Source organism: Eublepharis macularius, chromosome 3 (genome assembly GCF_028583425.1).
Source record: "Eublepharis macularius isolate TG4126 chromosome 3, MPM_Emac_v1.0, whole genome shotgun sequence".
NCBI lineage: Eukaryota > Metazoa > Chordata > Lepidosauria > Squamata > Eublepharidae > Eublepharis > Eublepharis macularius.
The window spans coordinates 164177394-164196469 of NC_072792.1; positions in this window are offsets into that span (position 1 = coordinate 164177394).

Below are 19076 nucleotides of genomic sequence, written 5' to 3' on the forward strand. Positions count from 1 at the left end.
AGCTTTGCCCATGAAGGAGAGACCGTCAAGATGGAAGCATTTGTGGGAAAACCAACACATTATTCAGCATTTTATCCTTACAATAACTCTGTGAGGTCAGTTAGGCCAATAGTGTGTGACTAGCCCAAGGTCACCCAGCAAGCTTCTGTGACAAAGGTGGGAGTCAACCCAGTTTAACATCTTAACCACCACACCACACTAACCCCATTTTTATCCTCACAACAACCCTGTGAGGTCAGTCAGGCTGAAAGGGCTGAAGTTATAAAAGCATGCATAGAGCACCATTGTGTGGTATAAGCAGAAACTACACGATGATGTGTTTTTTTAAAAAAAAGAATCCCCCAAATAAATTAATGAGAAATCAAAGAGAATTCCTTTTTTGAAAGAGGAAAAGAGAATAAGAGGAACCAACGATATCTAAAAGAGAAAAATTTGGAAAAAGAAATTCCAGCCCCACCCCGATAATAACCCTAGCTGGAAGCATCCTGAACCCTTGTGGCACTGTTCGTGCTTTAGAGGTCTGCAGTGGCTCCAGGAGGTAATCATGGGATGAGCCATGCTGGTTGCCTCGTTCAGTGCTGCTAGCCCCGGTGGTGGTAGTGCCAGGCCTCAGGGGTTTACTTACGTTGCTTGGGTGCAGAACTGGCTCTTTGCACCAAGCAAAACGGTCTGGCAACCTTCCTTAGGAGCAGCAACCGATGCATGTCTAAGTGTAGTTTGAATGGAAGCTTCTGAATATTGAAAATAACGTCGGTGAGATAACCATCTTTGAAAAAGACCCTGAAATGGTTGAAAAAGACCCCCCTCCCCAAATGAACCGGTCTGCCTGTTAGATGGTTTAAATTCCAACCTGCATGTACTTGGACCTATACTTGAAGTTGGATCCTATGAACTTTTTGAGTGATCCTAAGGAATACTAATGGACTTTAAAAGTATCAACTGTTTATAGGTAGTATCACCTTTGCTTTGCACTAGCACTTTATGTATAGGTCTGTACATGAAGACTGTGTGTATTGATATACATTGCATGGCAAATTGAACTATGCAATAACAATAAGAATATTTTTGCAATTGTTGTGTGTTTATTTCGTCACAATTATTGTTCTCTATTGCTATTTCTTCTCGTGATTCTCTGCAATTGGTTACACTGTTTAATATGTGCCAGAGGTTATGTAGCCTTGTTGGTTTAGAATGCTCATACAGAGTCTCTATACTAGACATCTTAGAGTCTGTGGACTCTAAATGCAACCCTTCACTTTAGGGCGCTCAAGTGCAGGGTTGTATGTCTAGTCCTCAATTCGTGTGCAGGCTGTTCTTGCTCAATGCACGTGAATGTCGATATCACGGGAGCTCCCATTGTGTGACTGCATCTGCAATTGATTCTGGAGGGCAAAGTGCCAATTCCGCTCTGTTTTTGCTGTGAGAACAAGTACCGTAGGGTCCTTTGAATTGACAGTTTGCAGTTCTTTAAGGTGTGAGAATGTGTCAAGAGTTGCCTTTCAATTAATGAATGTGAGTGGTGGGGGAAACTGGAATACTTTTAGCAGTTGAAGAGGAACTGATATCAAACATGTGATATGGAGCTGATATCAAACACGTAAAGTGTGACTGTGCAAGCAAGTGCATGGAAAGTTGGAGGAGGGACAGATGAAATGAGGTTCACTTGAGCGTCCCTAGGTACTTAGTAATGTGTAGAGAGATTTTTACATGAGTAGGATCAAGTGAAAGATATTACAGTTGTTCTCCCATTGTGGATACATATGCACTGCTAGGGAGACAGAGTACACTTGAATATAAGCCCACACGGGAAGTAAGTCACTTGAGCATTCCTGTCTAAGATGTCTTGAGTAGAGATACTCATAAACAGTTGCAGGGATACCTGTTTTATCCAGTTTGAACTCTGTGTGAACTAAGAACTTGGTTTAGAATTTGCCCGAGAATCTCCTGCAATCTTCAAGTATTCTGTGGTAGATGTGCAGCTCAAGTTGGTGTGGAAACTGTTCCTTGAAGAGAATGTGAAATTGCTCTGTTCTAGAGAAAGTGACACTGGTTTTTTTCTTAAAATCCATGTGTTAATAGGAAGGTTCTGAAGTCTCACCAAAAAAAGAGCAAGAAGCATGGCTTCACGGCTACAAAAGTATGTGCCTTCATTCTGAATTAAGACACTGAATTAAAACACAGGTGCACAAACATGAAACTCTGATGTTATTAAAAAAAAGTTTGTGTATCACTTCTGTGTGACCAAGACATGTGACCAGCACATCAGTCAGAGGCAGGCCCAGCTCTTTGGGACAAAATAAAAGGGTGACAAGATGGGAAACTGTTGGGGGAGAGAATCTGCCCCCCCCCCAGATGCTGGCCATTTGCACACAGCCCATCATTCTCGCCTTTTCCCACTTTAAGTGGCCATTTCCACACATCTTTCTCTCACGCAAAATCGCACAAAACTCACGGAACAATGGCAGCTTTGTGGCATGGTTTCTCATCATGATTCCATTTCATGGCATGATTTCTGATGTCATTATGCCACAAAACGGAGCCATGACGGGAAATCGCACCATGAAGACGCCATCATTTTGTGAGTTTTGCACAATTTTGCATGAGGGGGAAAGATATGTGGAAACGGTTTGTGTGTGTTTTGCTGAGTTGCTCCAACAACTCATCCTCTATACATACTACCCACAAGTGCTTACCTTGCACTGTGAAGTTGCAAGACAGCCTCCAAACAGTCCCTAACCAAAGCGGTTTTGGAAGGGGGTCGGTCACTTTCATCATCATAGCCTGAAATAACCCACCTCCCTTTCAGTTTTTTTTCCCTTAGTACATGAATGATTGCATTCAGTTCATTTTGCAAGGAGGCTTCCATGGCTGAACTGAAAGGGGAAGAGCTTTGGGCAAGGAACTGGGCAGAGATGGGTGGATTCTTCAGAGTGCTTTAAGCGTTCATATGCCAAAGAACAGAAAAAAGCCGCTTTTCAACTCGCGGCAGAGGAAGCCTGAGGAAAAGCCGCCATAGTTCCGTGGGTGGGCTGTGCCTATAAGGACATGTAGAAATGGCCACCATCTGCTTTCCATTGACACTTACTCAGCAAGAAGGTGTGTACAATATATCTCTGTGTGCCTATCAAAGAGATGCTGCTTGTGGTTTTGAAGAGGTCTTTCTACTACATAATTTTCTTGGACCACCACAATAACAGGCCCATCACAATTGCAGAATCAACACTGGCATAAAGAGACCAGAGTTTATTTCATGACTGGTTTCCCAGTTCTCCTCCTCCCCCCACAGAGATCATTTGGAAGTATCTCTTTGTAAGACAGAAGAGATAATTATGATGATGATAGGTGTGCGGGGGCGGGGGTCACTGCTACTTCAAAGAGACAATAAACAGCCCATTTTAGCCAAACCACATGACAGGAAGTGATTTGAACTTTGATGAGCTATTTTTAATAGACATTTAACTACTAACTGTGAGGAAGCAGATAGACCCATGTCTAAATCTGTTTATGCAGAACTCTGGGTGCCAACCTGTCAGGTCCCAGTTCCTGAGAGGAAATCTACACCACCGCAAACAGACTGGAATATATTCCATGACAAGTTACAATCTTCGTATTCCAAAAACAGAAAGAATGTTGAGGTATCTATGTGTAAATCAGAAAGAAGCAATAAAAATAGCTCACCAAAGACCAAATTGCTTCCTGTCCTGCGGTTTGGTTGACATGATGTTCATCATGTCATGGAGGTGGTAAAAATAATAGCCACATTAAAGAGGAATGCATGGAAAAAACAGAAAACACCGAAGAGGGTATTTCTTTAAAAAAAACTATGAAATGAAACACTGAACAGGCATGGAAAAAGAATCCAGCTTTACTGTCTATATATGGCCAGTAGTAGTCTTCATTCAACCTAGCATTTCTATATATGGGTGTGATTTTCTGGGGTTGGGTTGAGTTCTGTCGAGGGAAATGTGGAATTGAGTGCTAGAAATCCCTAAAACCAGAAGGAAAATGGGGTATTGGTAAGCTATATAAGATAACAATTGAAGAACAAATACAGTTGAAAAGTTAACCCTTGTTTTTCCTCAAGGATAGCTTTCTGGAATGGTTTTAGCACATATGTGGAGTGGAGAAACATTCAGGCGCCGTCTGTTTCACTCAGGCCATTTCCACATTGGTTATCTGACCGAAGTTCAATGCTGTTTGGAAGCATTTTCCACCCTGCTTCTCGTGCTTCTGTGATCTTTCTCAAACCTGGTTTGTTCCAAATTTGTGGAAAAGAGCAAATTAAAACCTGGATGGCTGCTGTGTGGGTAAGAAAATCTGGATTCTTCTACCCACATGGCAGCCAGGTTCCCCAGCTCTTTCCCCATTCCCACCCTCCACCTCCAGGGGGATTTTATTTTTTTTAAAAAATTGGCTCTAGAATACTATTATATTTCTATAACATTATACCAATATGTGTAGCAGGTTCTCTGAATTCCCATCCTCTTTTTTTAAAGTAACAGTGCAAACCTAAGCAGAGTAACCCCAGTCTAAGACCACTGAAATCAAAGGGCTTAGACTGGAGTAACTCTTTTTAGGATTGCACTGAAAATCCCTTCCATTGTGGAGATCTGCTTTCCCCCTTATATCTCTGCAATGAAAGAGGCTAGAGATTTTTTTAAAATGAAAGTTGGGAATTCATAGAAACTTGTACACACATAATATTGGTATAATATTATATTGGTATAATATTGGTATAATATTTATTAATAAGACATGGTGGGCCAAGGCGTGAGGGCCAGAGAAACTGGGAGAACCTACTGCGTGAAAGCCCTCATATAACTTTTTTGAATCTCACAGCCCTATTAGATCATTGGCCAAGTTTGCCTCCTACTTACTGACTGGAGTAAGTTTACCTCTCTAACTTAGGTTTTCCCCTCAAGTGGGATGGGGCATTATAAATCTTATCTCCAGAAGGAAGCAATTGCTCATTGTTTACTGGTTATCACATCCTAGAGCTGGGACTAACCTCTGCTTCTTCAGTAAAATTTATTTATTTATTTAGTAAAATTTTATTCTCTCTCTCCAGGAACTAGGGTTGCCAGCTTCCAGGTGGGGGTTGGAGATCTCCCAGATTTACAACTGATCTCCAGCTGACAGAGATCAGTTCCTCTGGATCCATTCCCCCTGCTTTGGAGGGTAAACTCCATAGCATTATAACCTGCCGAGGTCCCTCCCTTCCCCAAACCTGGCCTCCCCAGGCTCCACCCTGCCCAAATCTCCAGGTATTTCTCAAATGTGATTTGGCAACCCTACCAGGAACCTACTTGAGGCAGTTTACAAAATAAAAATAATAAAACATTGAAATATATTAATTAAAATTAATTTTAAAAAGCACCAAGCGCCGACTGGTCACAGCCATTGTGTTTCCTATAACAACCTATGGATGTGAGACATGGACCTTAACAAAAATGGACAGGAGAAAAATTGACTCATTTGAACTGTGGTGTTGGAGACGACTCCTGAGGTTCCCTTGGACAGCAAAAGTAACAAACCAAGCTGTCTTGGAACACATAAAACCTGACTTGTCTCTGGAGGGGAAGATTACAAAGCAGAAGCTCAGCTATTTCGGGCACGTAATGCGGGCCAACTCACTAGAAACATCAATGATGCTAGGAATGGTGAGTGGAATGAGGAAGAGAGGAAGACCAAAAACCCGCTGGCTGGATACCATCATGAAAGACACTGGACTGAACATGAAGGAATTGAAAGAAGCAGTCAGAGACAGAAAGGCCTGGAGGGATATGATCTACAGAGTAGCCAAGGATCGGACACGATTAAATGGCTAGGATTGGATTGGGAATTAAAATCCAGCATTAGGGGAAAAGTTCATTTTTGCAAGTAATGACCCCATCACATAATCCAATTCTGTTGCCCCAAATAGTATATACTGCAGCATTACCTGAATCAGAAAAGGGCACATATGTCAGGTGAGGTTTTCATTGAGACAGGCAGAAGTACCAAATTTAGGATGCAGCCACAGTGGCTAGGACCAGTGGTCCATCTAGTCCAGCATCCTGTTCCATAGAATGGCCAACCAGATGCCATGAAAGATCTATAAGTAGGGCACAAAGGCCAAAGTTTTCCTCCTCCTCCTGCCCCTGCTTACCTGGCCAGTGGGGGAGGCATGGGCCCAGGCTACTGGGATGATTCGGGGCTGAAACGGGCCAATTCGGGCCTGAAACGGGCCAATTCGGGCCTGAAACGGGCCAATTCAGGCGTGAATTGGCCTGGATTGCCCCCTCCAGTGCAGATCATGGGAGCACTCCTGGGGTGGTTGTGGCCTGTGCAATGACTTCACCTCCTGGAAGTGACATCATTGAGCGAGCCCGGGAGCATGCCCTTTGCGTGTGCACAACAGGCACCAAAGCAGGTATGTGCCAGGGCCCCCACCTCCCACCAGGAGGGCAGGGGGACCTGGCAACCCTACCCTTCAAGCCATTCCCCCATTCCAAATTGCACAGGAGCAGCTTTTCCCTCTCTTTTTTTTACTGCTCCACGTTCACAGTATACTCCACATGGGGCAGAAAAAACAGGGAAAAAACCTCCCTCCCCTGCTATTTTGACAGGGGGAAACGGCTTGAGGGGGGAAGGGGAGCCCTTCCTCCCCACCCATGGAGGTATTCTGAGGCTGTTTGGGCTCTCCTTTATTTTTAACAGCTACTCCCCAAAGCTGCTGTATAGCTGCAGGGAACTCGAGTTCCCCAGACTCAACTCATTAAAAACCTGCATGTCTAGCTTGGCCCTAAGGGTCAAACCACACGAGACAAAATACACTTGCATTACACTCGAATTACACCCAAATACACTTGAATTACAAAATACACTCAAATTGCCCGTGTAATTCGAGTGTATTTTGTCTCATGTGGTGAGACCCTCAGGGCCAAACTACAAGTGATGAATGACACTTGAAGGGTAAGTGGATCGAGTGGAGCGCAAGTGGAGGGCAAGTGAACAGGGAGAAATACACTTGCCGTTCAAGTGTCATTTGTCACTTATAGCTTGGCCCTCAGACTCCCTCAGACTCCCTCTGAACTCACTTCTAAGGGCAAGGGCTTCTAAAGAATCTCTCCACTGCTGGGCTAGTTCACACAAGATCTCTTAGAAACCTTTTGAGTGTTTTCACCTCTGAGTGACAGCTTCAAAGACTAGCCATTTCATTTGGCAGTTATTTTGGTATGGAACATTTGCCATTTTTGTGTGTGAGACAGGAGCAAACAAAAGCCCCAAATATTTTACAACGTAAGCTCCTGACCCCCGCCCCCCAGTATAATATCCTAAGCACTCTGAGGGATCTTCCTTTGCTTTTTTTTAATTACATGGGCTGTTCTTTTATATTTATTTTCTTTTTAAAAAAAAAATTAAAAAGCCTCTGTGAACACTCTTGCTGACAGGAAGCTCAGAGATGCATGTGCCAATGGAATGAGAAAACAATATAAAATGCTATCAAATATGAATGTAAAAAAATGACATAAATGCTCTCCGTAGGGACATCAGTTCTGCAAGTATGCCAGGTTTTCATAGTTATTGCAAAAATATTTTCCCTTCATAGAAATTCTATTTTATATTTTTATCTTTCAGTACTAATTCCCCATGTATCAAAATGGAAACCTTTTATTTTTGCAATCCATATTTCATGAATGTTTTATATGATTTACTTAAACGTTTCCTTTTTCTTCAAAAAAATAGATCTACTTTAAATACCATTTCAAATGAACACAAGAAAATAGATTAAAAAGTTTATGCTTCCAATGCTCTCCAAAGCATATATACTCAGAATCCCACTCCGGTCTGTTCAATGGCACTTATTCCCAGAAAAAGTGTTCTAAGGCTCGCACTGTTACTGTGAAATATTTTAGAAAAAAGACCTTTAATGTTTATAAATCCCCATCCTTTGCATAGTTGAATTATATAATTAATTATTCAAAAATGTTGTGTGAGATTAGCAAATTTTAGTAGTGACTTTAGATCAATCATGAAATCACACTAGTATAGAAAAAGGGACATGAAATATGTTCTTTGTGCATGTTTTAAAGTAACTGGTCCCTGCCTGGGCCTCTCTGGCTCCTTGGGCCTTTCTGGCTGCACACCGGAAAAGGAGAACTTTTGGTCTTCAGGAAGTATAGATAAAGGGACATTCCTTAGACCCATCTGCAGAAACAGAGATAAGAACAAGTGAGGGTAGAATGACCATATATGGGGAAGCTGATAAGAAGAAGGTATGGCCAGGGATAGAATTGCAGGTGTTCTGTCGCGAGACTAAGTTTGAAAAATGGACAATAGCCAATCCAAAGATGTGAAAGAAGTCAGATGCTTTGCCTTGAGTGTGACTTTCATTTCTCCAATGTGATGTAATGTACCTTTAAAATAGCATGTACTCCTTTGTTCTGGTGACACACTCAGAGCTCACCTAGTAGTGTGTCCTACATTTGCAAATATATCTGGCTTTTCTTTACAACATCCTTCATTAGACTTCATTATCTGTGTGTATTCGTTTCTCTTAATTGGCTAAGATAACCAGACACACATAATTTGGGTACAACAATTGTGCTGGAGCTGACCCATCAGCAGAATTAGGGGGCGGAAAATAGTTTCAATTATTTTTAATCTAACCTTCATGAAAAAGTAAAAAATCTTGACATTTTGAAATTGAAAGGGAAGAGAAGTAATTTTACCTCACCTTTTATTCTTCATGGTGTTGAGCAAGGTGACTATCCTGTTTTAGAGAAGTAGCCCCCAACCTGGCTTCTGTGGGCACCATTATGCTCGCCAATGTTATTTGCTTCTTCCTTAAAACATCTCTTCTTTAAAGCATATAACCAGTACTGGCTTTCTTCTGTCTCGTTTCAGCATCAGAAGATTCAGTAGAACCCAGAAGGCATCACATTTGAATCCGCAAGGTGAGAAACAGCTGTCTCTACTGTAGAAGGATGCCTGGTTTGAAACCTCCCAACGTTTTTTGATTGGCCCTAGAAGCCCATGGAAGCCATTTTGTGATGGCAAACACTTCATTCTCAGAAGTGCCCACAGGGTCAATCAGATTGAGGACTTCTGCCTGAGAAGATGCTTTCTGACACTATTTGTAAACATGAGCACAAAGCTAACATGTACTGTACGTGCATCTTTTTTGCTATAGGGAATATCACAATTTTGGGCCCATAAGGAGAAAGATATGGGGAAATGATTAATCTAGCTCCCCTACCAACATAGTGAGGTGAGGAACAGTGAGAAACAGCTGTCTCTACTGTAGAAGGATGCCTGGTTTGAAACCTCCCAATGTTTTTTGATTGGCCCTAGAAGCCCATGGAAGCCATTTTGTGATGGCAAACACTTCATTCTCAGAAGTGCCCACAGGGTCAATCAGATTGAGGACTTCTGCCTGAGAAGATGCTTTCTGACACTATTTGTAAACATGAGCACAAAGCTAACATGTACTGTACGTGCATCTTTTTTGCTATAGGGAATATCACAATTTTGGGCCCATAAGGAGAAAGATATGGGGAAATGATTAATCTAGCTCCCCTACCAACATAGTCCCAATCTAATCAGAGCTTCCTGAAGGAAACTAGTGAAGGTCATGTTTAGCTTGCTTCCCAAAACACAGCCCTATCCTGGGTTAAGTGTCTTGGTCATGCCAAAAGGGAAATGGGTGGGAGGCTTATTTATTTATTAATTTTACATATAATTATTTACTTAATTTATATATAAAGGTGGCTAACATTTAAGATACATAATAAAAACACATTTTAAAGACCATCAAATAAAAACACGTCATTCAAACAGCTAAAACCAAGCTAAAATACACACATACAATTCAATAAAAAAACAAATATATATTCCTTTTGTCTATTTTCTAGCTCAGGTTATCCATCAGGGTGGCCATGGCTGTTTCTGGCCCCAAAACAAGACTAAACAAGACTGGGAAGGATCCAGATAATCTGCTTCATCCAGGAATGATTGACGTTGACCACCTATTCAATCACCTTGCTCAAAAATAGGATGTTTGAAACCGTCTGACAGTTATTGAGATCTTCTGGGTCCAGGATAGGCTTTTTTAGAAGTAAATAACAACAACATTCGATTTATATACCACCCTCCAGGACGACTTAACACCCACTCAGAGCAGTTTATAAAGTATGTCATTAGACATGGGCACAAACCGAAAAAATTTAACGAACCGGTGGTTCGTGGTTCAGTGCTGACAATGAACTCGAACCAGCGAACCGCAACAAACTTTTCCCGTTGTTGAACCGGTTCGAGGTTTGTGGGCGTCAGAACGGCCCCCATTGGAATTAGAGAGCCCATATTCCTGGGGAGTGTTTAACAAGCTCTCCTCCAGCCATTACCCAAGTTTGATCAAGATTGCAATAGGGATCCAAGCTCCAATTAAACTCTCTCTGTCTCTCTCCCCAAAGGCTAGCAAGTAGCAAGCAAGAGCTCTGTCCCACTCCACTGCTCGCTGAAAGTGAAACCCAGCCTGGGAGCCCACTGCTTTTTATAAGCTGAGGTCCCATTGAGCAACACAGGAGGTCTGTGGTTAGCTGTCAGAGCTGCCTATCAGGGTTTGCAGGGATGAGATTGGAGTGCCCATGGCTACAGAACACCCCTCCCCCTCCCTCCCCCAGGTGTGTTCTCCCAGGTTGTAACCACTTTGCAGCTCCATGGTTGGAAGGAAGACCTGCCAATCAAGGTAAGATGGGCTTCCATTTGGGTTTCCAGGGCGACAGAAGGAGTGCAGACAGAGTTCAGGCATTCCCCCGGCTCCATTTCCAAGGGAATTGATTGATGGTGCCTGACTGCCTGGCTTCACAAACCACGGAAGAATGCACCGAACCGCGCCTCTATTGAATGCTGGTTCATTGGCCATGGACGTTCACGAACCGCCGGATCACAAATGGAAGATTGAGCAGTTCATGGGGGTTTTTTTGGTTCGTAATGCGGTTCATGCCCATGTCTAGTCATTATTATCCCCACAACAGCAAACACCCTGAGAGGTGGGTGGGGCTGAGAGAGCTCCTAGAAACTGTGACTGACCCAAGGTCACCCAGCTGGCTTCAAGTGGAGGAGTGGGGAATCAAACCCGGTTCTCCAGATTAGATTCTCACGCTCTTAACCACTACACCAAACTGGCTCTCAGTTTGCACTACACCTATTCCAAGGCTCAAGTAACGACTCACTCTCTCAAGGAGGCATTAATTACATCTTGGACCTAGTCAGCAGCACCCCCACTCAGCAGATTTAAGTAGCTCCAAAAGGCAAGGGTCACCCAAGCTGGCAGTAGGCCTCAAACTTCCAAGGATCCTCTCCACATCCTCAGGCTGAATAAATTGAAAACTACAATTTATTTGCCCCTACTAACATCGAGTCCAAGAGTTTTTATCCACAAAGTGTTGAGCAAAACAGTCACAGAGAGATATGGAGCAGTCTATCTCCTGTAGGCCACATCCCAACTGACCCTTGACCACATGGAACAGCTCCTCTGGCCTATACTATGCCAACACGATGGTGGTAGAAAAGTGTTGTTTCTTAAGCACTATCTGTGCCACAGAGTATACCTTACAATGAGCTTTAGCCCTTGTCTTATCAGATTAATCGTGACTCTTGCTCCACTGTTGCTCTAGACATTTCCCTTGTCTTTTAATCATCCACAGCCTCTCAGTAGACCAAGGGGTCACCTGGGCTTTAACTCCGGAGAGAGTTAAACTCCTGAGAGAGGAAGGCCGGGAATGATGGTCTCACTTGCCCAGGTGATTTCCTCATTCCACATGTCACCCAGACATTGACTGGAGCACCAACTATATCAACAAGAAAATCCCCATCTGGCTCTGGAGGCAGATCATTTGAATAAATCCCCCACCTTTGCAGATTCTTGGTATTCCTGTAAATCTAAACCTGAGGAAATATCTGATGAAGAGAACGTTGACGATGGAATGCTTCTGCCCTGAAAATCTTGGTGGTCTTTAAGGCACTAGTGGATTTCAGTCTTCTTAAGAAAGTAGTGGTCTGTCCATGAGAAATGAACTGCCATGCATTCCTCTACTCTCAGATCACTTTCCTCTCACCAAGAGCAAAATACCAAATCAAGAGCGTCACCTGCACAGTGTGTAGGACCAGTTATTGGCTGCTTCCACACACGTTGGATAATCCACTTTCAATACGCTTTAGTGAACATTTATAACTGATTTTCCATGTGTGGAACAAAAAATCCACTTCTAAAGGATAACTAAAGTGCATTGAAAGTGCATTATTCAACGTGTGTGGAAATGGCCATTACCTGGCCTGGTGGTGGAAAGTGCCATCAAGTCCTATCCAGCTTCTGATGACCCCTGCTGGGGTTTGCAAGGCAAGAGCCTAAACAGAGGGGGTTTGCCCTTGCCTGTCTCTGCAACTACTAACCAAGGCTGACCCTGCTTAGCTTCTAAGATCTGATGAGATTGGGCTTGCCTGGGAGGAGTAAGCTTTAATTGTTGAACTTTTAGACCCCTTGGAATTGTTTGTCAAATAGTTTGAAACACAATTCATGTGAACACTGAGGTAGCTCAATGAAATTTGGTATGCACATTTCAAATATGTTTCAGGATTGGAAACCCCACCTGATTCCCATCTCTGTTTTCATACAGAATCAGAGTAGAATTTACACCTTGTTGCATTATCACATCAAAAATACTTCGATTCCATTTCCAAAACCCTTCCGTGATTTGTGAACCTTGAGAGTTTCAGATAATGTTACTGTCAGTTTATCAGAATATAGAGCTGAAATGTGATTGTTCATCTTTTAATGAAATGTAAACAGGATTTCCCTCCTAATCTTCTGGAAAAGATTAAAGCTATATGGCAGATGAGAGGATGATGAGAGATTAAAACACACCATATTATAAATAGAGTCAATATAATGTACACATTATGCAATGAGAAAAGTACTGGCTATTCAATCAGAAGAAATCATGTTCCGATTTCAGTATGTGCACAAACTTGTACTAGGGACAAAAACCTAGAGTCCTCATATGGTTTTTATGAAAACACATTCCCATAAAATCAAATCTGGTTCCCATATGGACAATGTAGCAATAATCCAGGCATACACAAAGTGCCTCTATTAATTAACTCATCAGATTAAAAAAATGTCTCTGCAATATCATTTTCTTAGGTTTTAATTATTTTTATAGTGGTGCAGTGAATTGGAACAAGTGGAACGATCCAGCTTATGATAAGCACAATTAAGTTCCATTGATTTTAGTGGAGGAGTTAAGTACAGGCCTAATTCTCTCCCATTGAAGTCAATTGGGTTTAAGTGCTTATCTTAGTCTAGATGGTACCTGAAATTTATAAACATCTTCCTCTGCTGGAATATACTGCACATGCTTATATTAAAATGTCTAGTTTTCTGTTTACCCAGATGATGGAAGAACAAGTAAAATAAAACCCACGTATACCTTTGTGGGCTGACTGGTACATTTTGCACTGTTATTTTCTGCCTAGTTCTTCTAACTCCTCATGATGAAACTAACTTATACTAAGTTAGACTTTTGGCCTGGTTAAAGGCTTTAACTCCTGGTTAAAGATTTGGTCTACTTTGACGCAGTGGCTCTTCGCAGGTCAGGAAGGCAATGTGTCTTTCACATCACCTCCTATGCTGATACTTTGTGTGCGTGTGCGTGTAGATTAAAGCCTTTATTAATTACCTTTAAGTGAAAATGCAGGGATCGAACCTGAAACCTTCAGCATAAAAGGCAGATGCTTTATCCTTGAGCCATGACTCCTCCCTAAGTGATGTCACCTTATATTGAGTGAGGCCATTGGTCTATCTAGGTCAGTATTGTCCACTTTGGCTGCAGTTTTCCAGAGTCTCAGATAAAGGCTTTCCACATCACCTCGTACCAGATTCTTTTACCAGGAGATGCTGGGGGTTGTGCATGCAATCTAGATGCTGTACCACCAAGCTGTTTGTTTATTTAAAAAATGTAATACACTTCAAAATGAACTTTAGCCTGTCTCTTATCAGATTTAAAGAGCTATGGCCCCACCTCAAATATATACTTCTTAACACATACAGATGCTGGTGTCATCAATTTGTACTCATGTAACTATTTCGAGTCTCTGTGCAGGCTCAGTGAAGGCTCACCTGGGCAACACAGGTGAAGACCTCCACTTGTCAACCCTTGATGGGCTGAAGCGACCCCAGAGAAAGGCATTTTCTATTTAGCCACCAGTTAGATGGTTAAGACAAAAAAAGCTCAGGCTCATTTGTAAACGGGCTCCCATTGCATCTGACTTTTATTTTTCTGTGTCTAGGCACAATCTAATGTGATTTTAATTAGCCTTTTAGTTCCCGCTGAGGATGCCACTTGAGGAGTTCCAAAATAAAGGACACATTGCAGGACTGTAAGAAATAGAGGAGTTCTGAGTGTCAGAGCATTAACAAAACTTTATCAGAATCTACTGTCCTTGCTCAAATGAAATCAAGGTTGCCTTTTGCAGTTCTGGTGCTTCTCTTCTGTAGATTCCCATTTTACTGTGATCTATTATAGGACTCCTTCAGATATCCTACTCAGATACGATGACTGTCTGTTGCTTTCTATCACATCATACATGACAATCTATTAGCTATTCTGGGAGGAAATGCCAATGTGAAGTTGGATCCAACCATTCTGCCTGTCTAAGAAGACGGCACAAAGACAGAAAGGAACTCAGTAACTTGAACCCAGTACAGAGGAGATAAACCTAAGCCAGCATGACATGCTTCCTCATTACTCTGCACTTATATTCAACAGGGTGAACCAGTCTACAAATGCATGCTGGTATCTGGTTTTGTGGTTCTTTGTGCTTTCATTCTACAGTTGTCTAGGAATGTACTGTGGCATTATCAGTTAGACATAGCTGTGGGGAAAGAAAACAACTGCTGCTAGAAGTGTCACTTAGCCTGCCACCAATTTACAAAAACTTTACTAACTAGCTACCTATCTATCTAGCTAGCTAGCCAATTAACTAATTTTAAAGCTGGATTTTAGAAAGGACCATAACATATTGCCCATCTATCTTAACTTCTGTCAACAGCTCCAAAGTATCCCCTGAAGGTCATGAGTCAGTCTCTGGAGGCAGTGATGGACAGGATTAGGGTGAACAAATTGCAGCTTAATACTGACAAGATGGAGAAACTAGTGGATAATAATGTGAACCAACCAGGAGATGGGTTTCTATCTATGTTGTATAAGGGTTGTACAGTGAAATCCTAAGAGGAGTTACTTCAGTCTAAGCCCATTGTAGACAGAGCCAGTTTGGTGTAGTGGTTAAGAGTGCGGGACTCTAATCTGGAGAGCCAGGTTTGATTCCCCACTCCTCCACTTGAAGCCAGCTGGGTGACCTTGGGCTAGTCACGGCTCTCTGGAGCTCTCTCAGCCCCACCCACCTCACAGGGTGTTTTGTTGTGGGGATAATAATGGCATACTTTGTAAACTGCTCTGAGTGGGCATTAAATTGTCCTGAAGGGCAGTATATAAATCGAATATTATTATTATTATTAGTCAATGGGCTTAGACTGGAGTAACTCTGTTTAGGATTTCACTGGTACTTCCCTTGAAGATCAGATACACAGCTTTAATGTTCTTCTGAAACTGGCTTTGCTCCTGGATGCCCAAATAGCAGCTGCTACTCGTTTATGCAGATTAGCGGCTGCTGCACCCAGTTGGATTACAGTAATGAACTCTGTGTAGGACTTTGAAAAGTTCTCAAAAATTTTAATTGGTTCACAGTGTGCCTGTTTAATTGTTAACAAGTCTAGCTAGCTGAAGCACATAACTCATATTATGTTAAATCTTCCTTGACTCTGGCCATCGTCACACAGGCATCTGTTCCGTTAAATTTACAGCATATAGCGTCATTGTTGATATCGGCACAGTAATGTTTCTTTGGGTCACCTCGCGTTTCTTCACGCTCCCAGCTGTCCACACCTAAGCACTCTATTCCGTTCTCTCTAATGGGCGCAGAAGCAGCTCCTCCCCCCGTTTTTTAAAAAAAAATTTTGGCGTTTAATTCCGCTATAACGGAATAACATTAGATAAACATGCCGGTAGCCCAACCCAGAATGACACTGATAGGTTGCCCTTTTTTCCCGCCCATGGAGTGGCCAGAACATTGGTTGACCCTTTTACTTTTTCAATTTTGAAATTATATAAATAGCCCTTTCTCTAATGGCAATTCAGTCATTTTTACTTGTTTTCTTCAGCAGAAAATTTTCATTGTGTGATGTCATAGCGATATAAGGACATTATTACAAAAAAAGGGGGAGTCGCGGGAGAAATGGATTCTGGGATTGAGGAAAGAAAAAAGGGTGGGCCTATGGCGTGGTGAAGCGAAAAACATTGATGTGAGGCATTCACACTGAGGCGCAAAATATCGCGACTATCAAGCACAAAGCAGAAGAGAGAAAATCGCATCAGTGTTGGAATAAGGTGGTGAAAAAATGGGAGGTGGGAGGAGAACTGTGGCAGTTTGAAAATTATTGAAGAAAAACAAAAGAAGAGAGAAGTGACTATACCGGGGGGAGGAGAGTTAAAGAAGAATTACTAAGCAATTATTCTATTTGATTATTCTATACAGTATTAAGTAATAGTTATTATGTGATATATAAGAATAGAAATTAATTAATTAATTATGTTGCTGGCAGATAGGGGTGTAATTGAGAATTAACAGAATTAAAATTCATGAATACAAGAAGGGGGGGAATGAGAAGTAGCATATAGAATATAGGTTAAATTGATTGACTTATGCTGAAGGTATTTTTGGTTATAGCGATATTTAGAAATGTGCAGAACATGGGTCAAATTGATTGACTTATGTCGAATGTATATTGTGTTTATAGTTATATTTAGAAATGTGTAGAATATGAGTCAAATTGATTGACTTTATGTTATAAAGATAAGAGATATAAGAGGAAGTAAAGAGTAACATATAGAGTATAAGTTAAATTGGTTGACTTATAAATGTATTCATCACTTATGAGTACTCAAGTTATGTATAGGGAGGGATAAATTGTTTGTCCCATATTGATGACATTAGAATGAATAAGTTAGAGTACAGGATATTGAGAATATTACCAGTATTATTACTATTGAATAACATGCCAGGAATGTATTAGTTAGTTGATAAGTGAAGGGAAACTGACTTAGCACTGTGTTATAATAGACTAGCTTAGAAGAGTGTGAAAGTATATGTTTAATTGACAAAATAAGTTGAAATGAGTAGGGGAAGAATAGACAAAGGGTTGGAAAACTGTTGGAAGTCAACAAACGGGGGGGGGGGAAGGGAGGGGGTTAGAACTGGAATATTAAAGTAATTTGATTGTTATAAATGACAAAATATTTCTAATTCCAATAAATTTTTTTTTTAAAAAAGTGTTGGAATAAGGTGGGTGTTTGCCGGGAAATTGCTCCATTTTCGTGCTAAATAGAAGCTCGTGTGATGACGGCCTCTGTCTTTTTGCAAGTCATTTCATATTATTGGTATTGATCTTTAAAGCCTGAAAGAGTTTGAGATACCACCTTCTTGAAGAGGGCCACCTTCTTGAATAGGAGTTTATTCAAGTCATCTGGAGCAGTTCTATTTAGCATCCCACTGCTTTAAAAGTTTCAATGGGCAGTGACATGTGACGGGACTTTGTTGGTGGCTAACCAAAGACTGGGATTTCTTGGTAACTAAAGAGAACCTCCTGCATTCAGAAGCAGTGAACATCTGAATACCATTGCTAGGAGGCAACATCAAGGGCAGCCCTTGGCCTCTATGCCCCATTTGTGTGTCTTCCAGGGCCACTGTTTGGCCAATGTATGAAAGAGAATGGTAGACTAGATCAACCACTGATCTTATCCAACAGGGCACCTCTTATGTTCATTTGTTCTCATTTGGCACCATCCCGTGGTACATTTTGGCACCATCTGATGAAGATTACTTTGTAGGGCTTTTGCTCCGGACTTAGATAGCTTAATTCCCTACTTTATTATTGCTGTACATGAGATTGCTTGGTTTTATTCTACGGGTTATTAACATCTAACATTTAATGCTTTTAGACTATTGGCTATTTTATGTTTTTTTTAAAAAAAACTAAAAGTTCATGTAAGCCACTTTGTGGGTATTTGCAGAACAAACCCCCGTATATAAGTATTTTAATAATTAAATACAGAGAACATGGAGTTGTAGTCAGTAGTACTCTCCTCTGATAATGATAGTTCCAAACATTAGAACTGTTAACTGATCTGGTAACTTTGAAAGCCATCCTGCCTTTATGTAGTAATTTTAATTTGCTGGATATTAGAGAATCTATCAATGAAAGAAATGTTTGATGACTTCAATAGGACAGCAACATAAAGGTAAGAGGATCTTAACAACTTACACAAAGAAATCAAGTGAACAAAACTTTCAAAACTTTCCTCTGTATTTTCTACCTTTTTTGATTTATGGTTAGAGAAATTCAAAAGTCTACTGAGTAAATGGGAATTTAGATCGGCTTCAGGGCATGTTCTGAGCAGCACAATATGGACTCTTCTTGAAAAATTAATGTTTGAGACTTGTCTGTATATAACAAAAAAGCAACAGTTTTTCCCTAAAGTACGTTTGAAAACTTCAGTGAAGCATAGATCCATTATCATTCTATCGTCAACCGAGCCTGACCTATTTCTTGTTGAGTATCATTTTTAAGGATTAATCATCTAAGACACAGATTGCTTTGATGTTATTTCATTCCAGCTTCTAAGGAAAGAGAAGAGGCTTTTGTTATTATTTCACCCTAGCAAGCTTAGTAGATACTTGCTAGGGAGATGTTTGAGTGTACTAAGACAGCCATGGTTCTGATAACGTATTCTAAACATAAGTTTAAGTGCTTTTTCTTGTTTACATAGACTTCAATACACAAAAAACAAGACTGCAGGCAATTCTGATAGTTATACACAATACTCATAAACATTTAAGAATACTGGAAAGCCGAGGAGGCTGGCATTTGGACGCTTTCTGACGCTGTCTCCAAGAGGTCTTGACACTCTACTCCTTAT